Source organism: Enhydra lutris, unplaced genomic scaffold, assembly GCF_002288905.1.
Source record: "Enhydra lutris kenyoni isolate GAN:26980312 unplaced genomic scaffold, ASM228890v2 scaffoldscaffold72, whole genome shotgun sequence".
Taxonomy (NCBI): Eukaryota; Metazoa; Chordata; class Mammalia; order Carnivora; family Mustelidae; genus Enhydra; species Enhydra lutris.
In genome coordinates this window covers 747495-762998 of record NW_019154156.1, presented here as the reverse complement: position 1 = coordinate 762998, position 15504 = coordinate 747495, and positions in this window count along the sequence as shown.

The following is a 15504-nucleotide window of genomic DNA, read 5'->3' as shown; positions in this document are numbered from 1 at the left end:
TGAGAGGAATGTCACAAAAAGTGACTTTAAAGAATCTGTTTCAGCAATTCACCTTTGATTAGAGTAAAAACACTTCCAACTGCTATGCATGAGGCAGTTCCTGACAAATATATCTATTTTATTTTTTAAAGGATCAAGATTATTTTAGAAGACAAATCGGTATCTACAAGAAAAAGAAGAAGGAAAAAAAAAAAAAAACCTGCTTCTATAATAAGGCCCTGCTTTCATATCTTTAGTTCAGAAGAATAGCCCCAAAGGATGGTACTCATGGTTCATGCAGTCCAGGACTGTGAGTTTGATAACAATCCCCGGGACAAGCCTGAAAGAGCTTGGATGTGGTATTTGAGGTCACCCTAAAAGGGCAGACTGCTCCCAGCTTCTCCAAGGAACCTCTGTCATTGGGAAAAGCACGCACACCCTATTGGTACCATCTCTTGGTGATTCACATATTTAAAAGGTTGTTTTTTGCTCTGAGTAGTAATTCTGATTCTTATTTGTTTACTTTTATAATGTTTTGAAAAACAAGTCATTTTTTTTACCTTATAATCCCTTTCCAGAATTTATCAATTTAAACCATGTCTCTTACAAACCTTCAACTCTCTAGGATTTTTTAAAAAAAAGTGTTTTTAATGTCTCTACACAGCATCTATCTTCTCGTTTAGTTGCCCTTTTACAACACTTTTCTAGTTATGGTACTCAGAAATTAAATATACAGTTTAATCTTATGACCTCCCTCTTATTAGCTGTATCATTTGACACAATTCTCATTTTACAGAGTTGGGAACTTGCTCACACTGCACTAGGTCTTCACATCCTATAAGCAATCTACTGTCCCTCCAGAATACTGCACATACACACATACACACACACACACACACACACACACACACGCACACACCCCACAGCCCTATACTAGGTACTTCCACACACGGTATCTCTGTTAATCCAGAAACATCACTGTCAGGCATATTTTGCCATCCTCATTTTATAGTCAAGGAAACTAAAGCTCTCAGAGGCAAAGTAAATTGACCAAAACTACATAGCTGGGAAGAGGTAGATTTGTAATGTTAAACTAGGTCTTCTTCTGGTCTCTTCACTTACTTCTCTTTTCCTTATTGCATAAAGGAAACATGAACAACCTGCTAAATAACTATAGAAAAATGTCATGACACTGTGAGCCAGATCAAAAAACAGAATACTGCCAGCATGTGCCCCTCCAATGATCACTTTTCTCTCCATAGGTAACCACCGCCTTGATTCCTGTATTAATAATTTTATTTCTTTATCAACATTGATTTCTTTATCAACATCAACAGTTTTATCAACATTGAATGCATCCCTAAACAACATAATTAATTTTTGCCCGTTTTTGAAATTTGCATACATGGAACCATATGATATGGTTTTATGTCTTGCTTTTCTTACTAAATGTGTATATAGGTTGCTCCCAATGGCCGTTGTTCATTCACTGACATTATTACATGATATTCTCCTCTATACAGGCTGATAATCAAGAACATGCCTTCCCATTGCAGGCATCTTCAGTCAATGTCATTCTGATTGGGCCAGGATTGGTTAGCGCCAAAACCGTAACCGTTTGAACATCACTCTGATTGTATGTCTACATCACAATAGATTTATTCCACTCTACTGTTGAGAAACATCTATCCCTCAATTCTATATGCATATTTACTATTATTTCTTTCTGTGATAAAAAGAGGCTTGAAAGGAAATACCTGCCTCATCACAGAACTCCTTTTCATACCTATATTCAACAAACCTTTTTCTACCTATATCACATTAATATACCCTGAAGTTCACCAGTCTGAAGTATTTATAGAATTATGCAGCAAAAGCCACTAATTCCAGAACATTTTTATCATTTCTAAGAGAAGTCTTCTACATATAAATATTCACTCCCAGCTCTCTTTCTCCCATCCTAGGCAACCAGAAATCTAATTTCTGTCTCTATGGATTTGCCTATCTGAACATTTCATATAAATGGGATCACACAACATGTGGCCTTTTATGACAGGATGCCTTCATTTAGCATAATGTTTCAATGTTCATCCATGTCATAGCATGTTAGTATTCCATTCCTTTTTATGACTAAATAATATTCCATTGCCTGGGTGGATATACCACATTTTGTTTATATATTCATCAATTGATAAGCATTTGAGTTGTTTCTACTTTTTGGATATTATAAACAATGCTGCTATCAACATTCATACACAAGTTTTTGTGTAGACATTTGTTTTTATTTCCCTTGGATAGATATCTAGCAGAATGTTTGGGTCATATAGTAACTCTATATTTAGCATTTTGAGGAATTTGCAACTGTTTATCAAGGTAAGTGTACCATTTTACATGACCAACAGCAATATACAAGGGTTTCAATTTCTCCACCTACTTGCCAACATTTGATACTTTCCATCTTTTTTATTATAAACATTCTAGTGGATCCAAAATGGTATCTCACTGTGATTTTGAAATCTGCATTTCCCTAATGATTAATGATATTAAGCATCATTTTATGAGCTTCTTAGTCACTTGCACCTCTTTGGAGAAATGTCTATTCACATCATTTGCTCATTTTTAACTTTATTACTCTTTTTATTATTAAGTTCTAAGAGTTCTTTATATATTCTGAATAAAAGTCCTATCAGATATATGATTTGTAAATATTTTCTTCTATTATGTGGATTTGTTAATGTCTTCTCATTTTCTTGATGACATTCTTTGAAGCACAAAGGTTTTTGACTTTGATGAAGTCCATTTATCAATCTTCTCTTATATCACTTGTGCTTTTGGTGTCATTATCTAATAAATTATTACCTAATTTAAGATTATGAAGATTTACTACTGTGTTTTGTCTAAGAGTTTTATCACTTTAGCTCTTACATTTAGGTCTATGACCATTTTGGAATTAATTTTTCAGTAGGGTGTGAGGCAGGGTTCCAAATTCATTATTCTGCATTTGGATATTCAATTTCCACCAGAACTGTTTTTGGGGAAGACTTTTCTTTCCCCATTAAATTGTATTGGCCTTTTCTATAATACTATGTAATGGTAAAGTTAAAGTCAATAAAAAAAAATTTTGTTTATGCACATGGCTTGTTATATAGGCCAACTATAAAAACAGAAAAATTTTAACAAATACATATGTGCTATTATGTTGAATGTTTTATGCTAAATGTTTTAATATAGGAAATACCTATATAGAAATATACTATGTAAACTAAGACAGTAATGGAAGAGTATTGGCTAGAAATGTTATTTTCTGTGGTTTGGATGAATAGAAAAGCTACTGAAAAATGGCCTGAAATCCTAAAAGAAAATTCTTTTGTCAAAGTGAGACGACTAGACTACAGAGAAAATGGAAGACCCATAAATAAATGTGGGAGTCAAGACAAGACTCCCATCTTTGGTAAGAGTTTAACAGCTAGAGTTGATAGACCAAAATCTATCATTTCCTATGTCAAGCTGCACTCAACTGAGCCAACCCAAATGGATCAGGATCACTGATTATACTCCTCTGGTGCTCCTGAAGTGTATCCCTACTGATCCACTCACTTACCACTGAACCCAGGAAAACTGTACAGGTTTGTAATATTAGCTATCAAAATCCAAATCCTTCAAAAGCCACAAATCAGCTAAAAGAGGCACAAGCTCCCACCCTCTCACAACTTCCTTTTCTCATATTAATTCGCTGAACAAACAGAAGTGGGAAAAAGAATTTGTGATCTTCTAAAGACTTCTTTTGTGCCTGTTCATTAAGTAGCCTTGGTACAAAACCCTCAGTTAAAAAGAAAAAAATAAAAATAAGAACTTTAGATTTTGAAAGCAAAATGCAAAATAATCTCTAAGAGTATTATCTCACCCTCGTCTGAATTAAAATTCATCTGTCTTTTGTAAACCCACTTCAACAGCCCTGTAAGATCTCCCTGTCATCTGTCTCCATCTGCTTGGCTCTTCTAGTTTTACAATTTTTGTAAACATGAAAACTTCATGACTTTGGAATCCCAGGAAAGATTTTTACTAACAATTGCCCTACTAATAAAGAGGCAAACTGATTGGAGCCTGGATAGAGGAGGAGAAAACTATAAAATTACTTTGGGGGACAGTTGTAACCTTTTTAATGTTAGTAGACTGCCTACTAAGTAATTTTATTATATCAATCTTAAATTTCTTGATGGGATAATTATGTTGTACTCATGTAGGAAAATATCTTTGTTCTTAGGAGATAAATTCTAAAGTACTTAAGAGTGAAGTGTCATGATGCTAAAAATTACTTGAAAATAGTCCCAAAAAAGTAAACACACACACACACACAAAGTATGGCAAATATGTAAAGTGTTTTATTTGAAATTGACATTGTTGTAGATCTAAAATGGTTGAACACCAATAATGGTTCAACCATTATTGTATATATGGTTCAACCAATTATACTAAGAGCATATGACTGAATCTAAATTGGGTTTCTCAACATTGGGACTACTGATATTGTTTTAATTCTTTATTGTAGAAGGCTGATCTGTGAATTGTAGGATACTTAGCAGCATATCTGGCCTCTTTCTACCAGATGCCAATAACACTCTCAACTGTGCAACCAACAATGTCTCAAGATATTACCAAATATCCCCTAGGGGCAAAATCTCTCCCAACTGAGAACCACTAATCTAGAGAAATATATATAAGGGTATGTAAATGAAGGTACTTTTCTTTCAACTTCTCTGTCAAGTTTTTTTCAAAATAATAAGTTAGACAAATAATAATATGGTAATATATTATATGATCTATATTAATAATACTGATTATTGATTAATTGATCATTTATAAAACTGATTCTGGCACCAAATTTTTTTCCTGATGTGGTGCTGTTTTTTTTAAATTCTTTTTTTATTCTGTTATGTTAGTCACCATATAGTACATCATTAATTTTTGATGTAGTGTTCCATGATTCATTGTTTGCAAACACCCAGTGCTCCATGCAATACATGCCCTCCTTAATACCCATCACCAGGTTAACCCATCCCCCCACCCTTCTCCCCTCTAAAACCCTGTTTGTTTCTTGGAGTCCATAGTCTCTCATGGTTCATCTTTCCCTCTGATTTCTACCCCCTTCATGTTTCCCTTCCTTCTCCTAATGTCCTTCATGCTATTCCTTATGTACCAAATCTTGATGACCTTTGTTTTTTATACTTTCAAAAGACGAAACCCCTAAAAAGTTATATGCATGCATTTGTTTATTGAATCATTATTTACAATAGCAAAAATTATTTGCAATAGTCAAGATATGATGGACCCAAGTGTCCATCAATAGATGAATGGATAAAAAATATGTGGTATATAATGGAATATTATTCAGCCACAGAAAAGAATGAGATCTTGCCATTTGCAACAATGTGGATGGACTTAGGAGGTATTAAACTAAGAGAAATAAATCAGAGAAAAACAAATACTATAGGACTTCACTTATATTCAGAATCTAAAAAACAAATGAATAAACAAACAAACAAAAAACAGAAACAGACCCATAAATACAGAGAACTAATGGCTGCCAGAGGGGAGTGTGGGAGTGAATGGGCAAAATGGGTGAAGGGGAGTGGGAGGTACAGGCTTCCAGTTATGGAATGAGTAAACCATGGGGATAAAAGGTACAGCATAGGAAATATAGTCAATGACATTATAATAGCATTGTATGGTGACAGACGATAGCTCCACTGTGGTGAGCATAACATAATATATAGACTTGTTGACTTACTATATTGTATACCTGAAACTAATGTAACACTGTGTGTCAACTACATTTCAATTAAAATAGTAACAATAATAATAATAATAATAATTAATAATAATAAAAAACCAAAGCTTCTAAAGAACTGAATTCATAGACTTCTCTAATACTTTACCTACCTCCATACCTGAAGGATAAACTAAATGCTTCACTGGGCCCCTGTGCACTTGAGCCATAGAGAACTCAATAGAATAGAAAGGAAAATAACACTCTCTGGACACCTACCATATGGTGGGTGTCACTTTATATCACTTATTAAAATTACTGTGAGAGGTGACTCCATTTATAGAGATGAAGAAATGGAAGATGAAGAAGCAAACTCATTGAATGTAAGCATCCTGATCATGGCGACGTGATGGCTAAGAAAGTGAGCAAGGACCAGAGTGCAGAACTGGAGCCCAACTTTTAAGTATGCATTATTTCACTACACTGAGGAAATTTGCTGATCTTGGCCTGTCTGTTATAATACCAACACAAATACCTGTTACATTCAAACAACTTAAAATTAAATATTAGATATCCTATTTTTATTTTTTTTAAAGATTTTATTTATTTATTTGACAGACAGAGAGAGATCACAAGTAGGCAGAGAGGCAGGCAGAGAGAGAGGGGGAAGCAGGCTCCCTGCTGAACAGAGCGCCCGATGTAGGGCTCCATCCCAGGACCCTGAGATCATGACCTGAGCCGAAGGGAGAGGCTGAACCCACTGAGCCACCCAAGTACCCCTAGACATCCTATTTTTAAAGTTCACCCTACTTTGTGACTTAGTCATCTCTTCTTTTTTTCTCTCTGTGCCCCCTTATCTCCCTTGGCTGTTCCTTTATCGTCACATCCCTGTGGACTATTTCATATAAATCTATTGTCTTTCCCACTCTCTCTCTCTCCTTCTCACCCTTCTGTTTGGCTTTTTCTGGCACTGACCACACCCTCAGGGAATTATCTTCTGTACCTTCCTCCCAACAAACACAGGCTAAAAAGTTACGTTCTTAAGAGGAATGCTAGTGCTAGTTGCTAAGACTTTTTCACCTTAGCATATTTGGAAGTTTCCTTTCAACTTCCTTATAGATTTAATTTTTTTCTAAATAAAATACTAGGAGAATAATAATGCCTTGCACATGGTAAGCACTTAATAAATCTTAAATGCTGCATTGTTGTTGTTCTTATTTAAGAGTATCAAATTTTCTACCAGGAGTTTCTTTAAACATGAAGAAAAGCAAATGCATTACACTTCTGGTAATCACACAACTAAGGTTTCAATTTGATTTAGAGTATCTTTTGATTAGCTGCTGTTGGGTATGGTAATTTTTTCATTTTGGCAGATAATTTTGAAATTGGTTCATCATTTGGAGTCTAGTACCATAAAGTAAGACTAGAGTTTTTTAAATATCTGTTCAATGGAGACAAAGACCAAATTGTAGAAAACCCCTTTTTCCATCTTTCACTAGTTTCAAATCACTCATCTTACCACACCTGCCCCTTCTCCATTCCCCATTCTCCTTCAGAGATTTTATTTTATCTCCATTTATCAAGACATTAAAAAATTATGTCAGTATGAGAAGGCAAAAGTGAAAACAGAGCAGAAACTATTTCCTCACTTGATCTGAACTTCAAACAACACTAGAACCCTCTAGGGGCATCTGGGTTGTTCAGTCAGTTAAACGCCTGCCACCTTCTTTTCTCATGATCCCAGCATCCTGGGTTGGAGTCCTGAGTCCTGAGTCAGGCTACCTACTCTGCACATAGTCTGCTTCTCCCAGTGCACTTCCTCTCCACTCATTCTTGCTCATCCACTCATGAACTCTCTCTCTCTCTCTTTCTCTAATAAATAAGTAAAGTCTTTTGAAAAAAATTAGGACCATCTAGAGAGGAGGATATAGGACTCAGGAGGAAACTATCTAGAGCTTCAAAAGCAATGGCTAAAGAAAGAAGGGGTTCCATCTTTGGGTGAAAGAAATACCTTCAATCTTGGACCTCAACTTTCTTTTGCAGACAGTCTTAAAAATGTATAGAATCTTCTCACGGGTTGACCAGGAAACATTAAAATTGCCAAAGGGGTATTTCTTTCTAATGGTATACACACACAAGTTAATTTATCCTAGTAGAAAAGGCAGAAGAGGGTCTTAAAGGAAGCAGTAGTACTGCAGCTTGGGAGGAGTAGGAAAGGGAGAAGGGAGCATGGGGAGAGAAGGAAGAACATGTCAAGAAAATTAGCATGTATGAGAAACCCAGGATTAGGAAAAGAAGGGTGTGCAATGGGGTAAATATAAATATGAAAACAAACTCTTTAAAGAGACGTCAAATGAGCAAAATATTTTTACTTCATACTATGGTGTCCCAATGTGTTAGTGAGTACTCTTTGCACATTGCACAATTATATGTCCAAACTGTTCTCCCAGACTCTGATGATTCAAAGCAAGGACAAACAGAATTCCTGTCAAATTGGTGGGCTAGAACTTGGGGTCATGGAGACATCTTACTTCCCTGGAAATCATTCACAGTTTAATGGAAAGAACACAGTAGAAATGCATTCCAGTCCCATCTTTGCCACATTCTCATTGGGTGCTACCAGGGGATTCACTGAACCTCAGACTACTCCTCAAGATTACAGATTATATACCTCAAGATTTACTGTGAAGTACAAACAAGAGAAAGTGGTTTGCAAGCTTCAAAATGTTATAAATACCAGATTATCGCTACATATACATCACGGGCTAGGATTTAGCACAAGGCAGGCGTTGCTGCATTTCTGCTCAGGCAGAATTTCTCTATGTTCCTGCCTGAGTGAAATTTTCATACTTCATAGTTGTTCTGAACATCACCAAGAAAAAAAAAATGAAGAAAAAAGAGGAAGAAAATAAATAGCTGAATGCCAAAACACACCCCAAAGTAAACATTCTCTTGAAATAGGGAGAAAACAGCATTTTACTATTTAAAGCTCTAGGTCGTTTCACTCTTTAGGGAAAGATAAGCGAGCTGTAAGTATCTGCCCTGGCAACAGATTCATGAATCACAACAACTACCTCTTTCTCGTGGATATTGGATCTGTTAATTACCCACCAAAGTTTAGGTTGGACAGCTGCTACTGGACTTCATTTAGTATCCAATGTGGAATGCTTTTGGCAGAGAATTGGTTTCTCTTTCCCCACCAGGAAAATGGGAAGTGAATTGGAAGACTTTACTAAGAATTAGTAAAACATAAAAACAACAACAACAAAAACCCCTCTAGCTCTAAGTGTTCAGATCTTGGATTAACTATTGGGGGTTCAGTTACTGGACCAAAAAAAAGTGCCACTATGTAAGTGGATGATTAGTTAAAAGTGGATTAAAAAGTGGGAGAACTGATCAGTGAGAACTAGAAATGCTAGTAAGTTAAAGAATGACTTGTGTGTTTTAGCAAAATCTGTTTAATTTTGTCTTGCAGATGAGAGGAGACATCTGGAACTTTGGGTGTAGGTACTGAAATTTGTTCATCCTTAGTTTTGCCCCTTAAATCAAAAGAAAACTATATCATATTACAGCTATCTGGGTAAAATAGATGAAAATATGACATGTTCCATTTAATATGCAAGTATAAAATAATGCTACAGTAATTGTCTAATTTTAGTTCTAGGTTCTATTCCTAGTCACTAATTAAAATATGATTAATAAATGCTTTCATTTTCTATAAAATTTATTATGATGATTTATGGAAGTATCAAATATAAAAGCTAAGTTTTCTATTTCTGTTTTTACTCAAGTAATTAACAACTAGGAAAAGCTAAGTAACTTAGAGATTTGAGTCAGTCAATGCCCAATAGGCTATGTAGAAATTAGATTTCCTAAATTTCTTAAAACCTAAAAATATTTAGCATAATTAAACCAGACAAACCACCTAAGGCAAAAATGGGGAGAAATTTACAAAACAATTGTGATAGAATACTCAAGGTTCATGTCAGTTATGAAATTTCACTTACCATTAGTGAAAAATGTTGATTTCCCTTAATAGTAAAAAGAAGTCTTACCATGGACGCCCAACCAGTTAATTTGTATTCTACTGAATCCTAGTGAATCTTCTGCATGAAAAAAGAAACTTTAGTGGCAATAGGTCTTACACCATACAGACAACTGAACAAAGTAGAAGATGCTCCAGCTACTGGGTCCAAACTGGCAAAACAACAGAAACATCAGATCAAGATTTTCTAAGTGATGCTTCCTTTCTTTCTTCACCCTTCCCTCCCTCCTTCCCTTCTCTGTTTCTTCTTTCTTCATTTCAATATTTTTTCTTGTTTCTATGTTTTGACATTTTTAAAGTCAATTTTATAGGTTTTTTTTTAATTTCAAGGAATAGTTTCTAACCAATTGTAGAATTTCAATGTTTTAGTTGATTGATTGATTGATTGATTTTTTAAGTAATCTCCACAGCCCACATAGGGCTTGAACTTGTAATCTCAAGATCAAGGGCTGCATGCTCTAACAACTGGGCCACCCTGGCAATCATTAGTGCTTTAATTTTTAAATAGTCCCTCTCCATCATTTTGTAACTGAAGAATCAGAGAGAGCTAAGTTTTTTCTATTTTATTTTTAGAAAATTTATTTATATATATATATACATACATATAGTATATATGTATGTATATATATACACATATACATATATAAACATAAAGTTTAACCATCATATATATATGATGGTTAAACTTTTTTTGATATTTTCCAACCAGTTTACACCTTTTTCTAATAGGATTAACAATACAAAGATGTTTAAAAACTATATCTTCTCCCCACTTCACTCTACTCTCCATTCCATCTCCTTCAGATATCCATACTCAGAAATATACATATGCAAAATATTTGTATACTCTTTTTCCCAATATTGAATCATAATATATATACTTTGTGTATTTCTTCATATATTTGTATATTTTGTAATATACATTTTGTATATTTCCTTTCTCTGCTTTTTTTTATTTGACAGTATACATAGGCAGCCCTACAAATATGTGTTTACATATCCATATATTTTTTAAAATTCATATATATACATAAATACATAATTTTATATTAAAGAGTAAAATCACATGTGTTGGCAAGTTTTGAAAGGAGTTTTGCTTTTCTGTTCCCTTTTTGCTTTCTTTTTTTTTAACTGTTTTTTGTTGCTGTTTGCCTCCTACTATGTATGCTCTCCCTCTCTTTTCTGAGGGCATCCACTTCAACACATATACACACACAAACACACACACACACACACACACACTCCTGTTTGTGCATTTCTACTTCTCATAATCATATAATATAAACATACATACATACAAAAAGGAAGACATACTTTTCTCTCTTCCTACCACAGAACACACACACACACATACACACATTCTGTTTACCAGAAAATCATTGCTCTTGATACCCCAGTGTTAAATATATTTTCCAAAAAATTAAGAACAGGACTTTCATACAACCTTAGAACATATCAAAGATTTGTTTAATTCATTAATAAGAGAACCAGCAAGATGGTAAAGCTGCTTTAAAAATAGAATTAAAGGAGTGGCTGGTGACTCAGTTGGTTGAACATCTGACTCTTGGTTTTAAGTCAGATCATGATTTCAGGGTCATGAAATGGAGCCCCACATCAGGTTCCCCATTGAGCAGGGAGTCTGTTTGAGATCCTCTCTGCCTGTCCCTCTACTCTTTCCCCCACTTGCTCTCTAAATAAATATATAAATAAATAAACAAACAAATCCTTTAAAAATAAAAATTAAAAAATAATTTAAAAATTAAAAATAAAAATAGAATTAAGGAGTATTATAAAGAATTTGCTGAGTTAAGGGCAAGTATCATGCCAGGAATAAAACCATAACCTTTGGTGCGTCCTTTCCCTGGCAGAAATCATTTGTTTCTAAAGCAACTAAAATCTGTAAAGTTAACCAGCAACTTCACAGTGTCTGTGTCCTAATCAATAGTAATTGGTAAGTAAAACCAAAGTATATCTTCTTGTCTGAGCCTATGAGGCAATGCTTCAGTGTGACATTGAAAGGACACACAACCATCCTTTTGCCTTATTTCCTGATTTTGAATAATTGTTTTTAACCAGACTGACATCAGTGGACTATGGAACTGTGCCAAGCTTGAGTCACACCCTAAGAAAATTTAGATTCCTCTGGATGACCACCACACGATGTTCCTCCTCCTTTTTGTCATGATGACACCCCCAGACCTGTCTTTGGGACTACTTAATTATATTAAAGCAAAACCCGTGCTGGTTCCCATTAAGACCATGAGCTCTTATGTCACCCTTGGTAGACATGAAAACTAATTGCTCTAAATCTTTCACATAAAAAGGTCTTCATGTAACAGATGAGTTTATTATTACTGCAAATAAATTTAATCGTAATGATCTAAAAAAAAATCAGTGCTAATTAGCACTTCTCACTGACCAACATAAAAGAACTTTCTGGTATGTGGTTTATATTTCAAAGTTGCACTAACCCACTTCATTTTTACAGCAAGGAATGCATGTTCAGACTATTTTAATGTATAATTTTAATGGTTTTGCTTGTTTTCACTTTCTTAGCTACATTAGAAGGATGAATTAAATATTTCTTCTCACTTCCCTGCCCTTGAAAAGAGGTAGTTTTTTGGTTGCTAATGATTTGGACATATGTTTAATGGGCATTAACAATTGATTGTGAAAGATCAGAAGAGACAACAGTTTAAGGTAAGGGAGGTAGGGAAAAGAAATTCCTCAGCTGGAAGGGAATTAAGAATCACAGTGCCCCTTGTAAACAGCCAGTCCTCAGAGTGGATAATAGCATGCTTTACCTAGAGAAATAGGACACATATACCAAGGTTTCCAGCTTAGGCAAAATTTCACCCACCTGCAAAGCTGTAGAAGCAGACAGTTCTCCAAATGTAAGAGACACCACCCATTTGAACAATGAGAATCCTGCAGCTACTCTGAGAGATGGGAAATCAGATAACTTTCTGGGTTCTAGGTACTACATAAGTCTTCTGAATTCTGATGCAATTCTAGAATAAAGAAGGGGAAGAGATGGGAAGAAAAGAGGAGAGGAAAGGGGGTGCCTAGGTGGCTCAGGCAGTTAAGCAGCTGCCTTTGACTCAGGTCATGATCCTAGGATCCTGGGATCAAGCCCTGCAGGGACCCTGCTTCTGCTCCTCTCCACCACTTGTGCTTTCTCTCTCCCACTCTCTCTCACTCTCTCTCTGAAGTAAATAAATAAAATAAAATCTTAAAAAAAAAAAAAAAACAGGAAAGGTAGAGGGCTTAAAAATGGCTAAGACAAAATATCCTGTCTACTCTATAGGATAGAGTATCAACTTCCTCAGTTAAGTTGTGTTAGATTAAGAGGTGATATTTTTCACATACATGAGTTTCCTGAGATTCAAATATGTCCCTTTTTATCAGGTAATGATGCTGGCTCCCAATACTGAACCCCCATAGTTATCTGTAACTCACCAGAGCCAACCTCATCATTTCATTGTTTGGTCCCAAATAAATCTTCCAAAAATATTTCTGTAGTGAGAGAGCTAATTGATGTTCATTCCTGTGAGATCCATTATGAGTGGGGGATGGGGAGAAAAAGCATGATTGAGTGGAAGAGCACCAGATTAGAAGTCAGGAGACCAGAACATTTATACTGCAACAAATGCTATGTGCAAATTTGGATAAATGACAACCTACTTGTTATTAGTAAAAGATCTCTTCTGGCTTTAGATTTACATGTGTCTCTTCCTCTCTCGCTAATAACTGAACCATCTACTGGGCATAGTTTCTCAGGCTTTTCTCAAGGTACTGGATATGACTATTAGTTGGGAAACCCCACTGCAGCAACTTTGCTGCTACCCCCAAAGGAGTCATGAAGTTTTTAATTTCTCACCAGATTGGGGAGAGGTGGTTAGATGAGCCTCCATAAGAATTTAATGAGTCCCTACTCTCCCTAGCATTGGAGCATTCCTAGATGCTCCAATATTAGAAAAGGGCAATTCTGGGAGCACCTGGATGGCTGAGTCAGTTAAGTGACTACCTTTGGCTCAGGTCATACATAATCTCAGGGTCCTGGGATCGAGCCCCATGTCAGGCTCCCTGCTCAGAAGTGAGTCTGTTTCTCCATCTTCCTCTGGCCCTCTGCCTGCTTGCACTTGCTTTCTTTCTCAAATAAATAAAATCTTTTAAAAAATACCTTCAAAAAGAACAAATAATCCAATCGAGAAATGGGCAGAGGACATGAACAGACATTTCTGCAAAGAAGACATCCAGATGGCCAACAGACACATAAAAAGTGTTCCACATCACTCAGAGAAATACAAATCAAAACCACAATGAGATACCACCTCATACCAGTCAGAATGGCTAAAATTAACAAGTCAGGAAATGACAGATGCTGGTGAGGATGCGGAGAAAGGGGAACCCTCCTACACTATTGGTAGGAATGCAAGCTGGTGCAGCCACTGTGGAAAACAGCATGGATGTTCCTCAAAAAGTTGAAAACAGAGCTACCCTACAACCCAGCAATCACACTACTAGGTATTTACCCTAAAGATACAAATGTAGTGATCTGAAGGGGAACCTCCTCCCCAATGTCTATAGCAGCAATGTCCACAATAGCCAAACTATGGGAAGAACCTAGATGTCCATCAGCAGATGAATGGATAAAGAAGATGTGGGGTGTGTGTGTGTGTGTGTGTATGTATGTATGTATGTATATATATATATATATATATATATATATATATATATATATATAGTGCAATACTATGCAGCCATCAAAAGAAATGAAATCTTGCCATTTGCAATGACATGGGTGGAACTAGAGGGTATTATGCTGAGTGAAATAAGTCAATCGGAGAAAGATAACTATCATATGATCTCCCTGATATGAGGAAGTCGAGAAGCAACATGGGGGGTTTGGAGGGTAGGAAAAGAATAAATGAAACAAGATGGGATCCGGAGGGAGACAAACCGTAAGAGACTCTTAATGTCACAAAACAAACTGAGGGTTGCCGGGGGGAGTGGGGTAGGGAGAGGGTGGTGGGGTTATGGACATTGGGGAGGGTATTTGCTATGGTGAGTGCTGTGAAGTGTATAAGCCTGATGATTCACAGACCTGTACCCCTGGAGCAAATAATACATTATATGTTAATAAAAATAATTTTTAAAAATGCCTTTAAAAAAGAAAAAGAAATGAGAAATTCTGTGTACATTTGTCACAGCCTCTTTACTTAGAATTCCAAGTGAATCTAGTTGTTAGATAAAGCTCTACTACCTAAAACAAAAAAAAGAGGTCAGAATATACCTGAAGATGATAAGTAATAGTAATATAATCAATAAAAATTGTTGAGGATTTATCAAATACTACAAATATATTGAGAGCTTTATAAGCATTATTTAATTATCTAAAGAACACTATAAAGCATGTTCTTTTACCAACCCTACTTTATAAAAGAAGAAAACTGAGAGGATGCAAGGGTATGAACATGGTCTTGTGGCTCATAACTAGCAACTGGCAGAGTCAGGCTTCAAACATGATTTATTTTACGCCACAACCTATAGCATTTCCTATTAAATTATATAGCCCAATGGAGAAGTACGATCAGGCTTAGACAGAAGGGAATGTAAAAAAGGAGGTTCTGAAAAAAGAAAGCTCATTCAACAGTTGGCAGCTTAAATCACAAGGGGGCAAGATAAAAACTCTAAGTATTTATTATTTACA